Below are 2,040 nucleotides of genomic sequence, written 5' to 3' on the forward strand. Positions count from 1 at the left end.
GATAACCTAATATCTCCTCATGTACTTCCTACCTGCTCTTTCCTCGCTACTTTTTTTAACACTCCTTTTTGCTTTTTGTTTTTGAAAGCATCATAATTTTTATGCCACCACAACTTTATTAGCTTGTAACCCTTTTCCGCGTTTTGGTAAGTTCTGATCATTTCCGAGTGAAATACATCATAGTAGGTAACATAATTGGTTAACTTTCATGTAGCTGGTCCTAACCAACTTTGGATATTATTGTATCACCTCATCAGGTAAAACCCGGCATTGCATTGTTTTTGGAACGCAGGCCTGGTTCATATTGGGTAAACTTCCTCTGATGATGTTTTGAAAAATCTCCATTTCAGTATCTGAAAATCAGGGTGGTTCAAAAACTGACATCTTGTTTTATTCCGGGTTTGACTGCTTGCTTAGCTTTCATTCTGACACAATAAGTTAGTGTGATTCAAAAAATAACTTCTTGAGTTTCTTTTATAAATGGTGTATCAATATCATCAATTCTATGCTTCTTTGCCGATAATGATGATACTGAAACAGACAGTGTGTTTTCCTTGGCAGTACCCATGTTCGGTAACCGCAGCGCAGATTTGGTGTTAGAAGAGTCACCCTGTATTCGGAAAAATAAATACCAACGTTAGTACACCTTGTATAGTGGGTGTCCCAATCAAGTATCCGAGAAAATTGAACATCTCAGGTTGTGTTTGTCGTAGAGAAATAAAGCAAACGTCATTGGAATCTTCAAATTGTCGGCTATTTGACTAGGACCGCCCTGTACAATTTGATTTAAAATTTGTAAACTTTACACTTACATTGTAACTATACATATATTAAATCCAAACGTTATGGAACTTATGGACGATTTTTGGTTCGTCGCAGCGCCGCGCTGTCACGTTGTCCGCCTAAATTGGTTAAACGTGTTTTAAGTTTTGACACTAAAAACTGACCATCGAAAATTTTGACCGAAAATGTCAGTCTGCAATTATTCTAATGCTGATGCTGTCTTCCTGAAACTCCACAAAAGCGGAAACAGTTTGTTACCGATTGAGATTTGGTAAAACGCAACAAACAAGTAGGTTTTTTGTTTAATTATTATTTATTTATTTCTAAAGGGAAAACTTTTTTCTCGTGGTCTTCAAGTTTTAAAACGCCAGAAAGAGCGGCCCCACAAGGAATAATAAAATTGTTCCAAAACCATAATAATGAAAGATTGGTGCAAAATTCAGTCCCCTGGTATTTCCTTCTCACTTAAAAGATAACTTCTTGCGTTGCGTGTATCTGTTTTGGAGGGGTTGATCTCGCAATGCCTAATATATCGGCAGTGGATTTCTTAACACTGTAGTCCGAATCAGCTAACGTTTGACTGGTGACGTCCTGATAGCGAGATGTAGAACCTTTCTTGGTCTTCTGACACTGAAGCCGAAAAACAAATACCAGCGTGAGTGGACATTTTTAGCGAAGAAAAAAAAAAAATATGTGAAAAAATTAATAAAAATAATAATAATAAAATAGGTAAAATTAGGCTCACAGTCAGAGCGGATTTGTCTGTTTTAAGAGTTAAGAGGGCATTAAACATAAATGTAGTAGAGGAAGAATAAAGAAGACAGAAGAATGTTCTGGAGAACATCACAGAAATGAGAGACTCAAGAACTGAAAAATCCTCTGAATAAGCCCGATTCTCAGCACCAGCCTAGTTGCCTAGTTAGCTTGAAAAGTAACACGTCTGTCTTGTAAGCTGCGGGTTGCGGGATCAATTATCGTCCGAGGAGATTGTATCCTAAACAGATAAAGTTGGTTCTTGGAACGGCTGTCTTTCTCGTATCCTGTGTTCCTTCTCTCTTCGCTTTCGGAACGATAGCACCTTGGCAGTTACAGTTCCCTCTATCAGTTACTATCACTTCCCGATTCTCATCAAAGTGCTGTGCCCTAAATCACCAAAGTATGGAAAAGTATTTACAATTCCATATTTTGATATGATTCGTCCAAATTCAAAATTCTGCTTTTCCATTGGCTATTACACTTGTAAGATACTTTTCCATA

The 2,040-nt window shown here is 37.3% G+C and overlaps 1 long non-coding RNA gene across 1 annotated transcript; it reads right to left on the reverse strand.

Moving 5' to 3' along the window:
- Window positions 1-294: 294 nt before the first annotated feature.
- LOC113471751 lies at window positions 295-1,407 on the reverse strand. The gene is made up of 2 exons (XR_003394334.1): window positions 1,196-1,407; window positions 295-610 (listed from the first exon to the last, which is right to left on the reverse strand). It is a non-coding gene; the product is annotated as an uncharacterized LOC113471751 (long non-coding RNA).
- Window positions 1,408-2,040: the final 633 nt, after the last annotated feature.

The sequence above is a fragment of the Diaphorina citri genome, unplaced genomic scaffold (genome assembly GCF_000475195.1).
Source record: "Diaphorina citri unplaced genomic scaffold, Diaci psyllid genome assembly version 1.1 scaffold2925, whole genome shotgun sequence".
In the NCBI taxonomy this organism is placed as follows: domain Eukaryota; kingdom Metazoa; phylum Arthropoda; class Insecta; order Hemiptera; family Psyllidae; genus Diaphorina; species Diaphorina citri.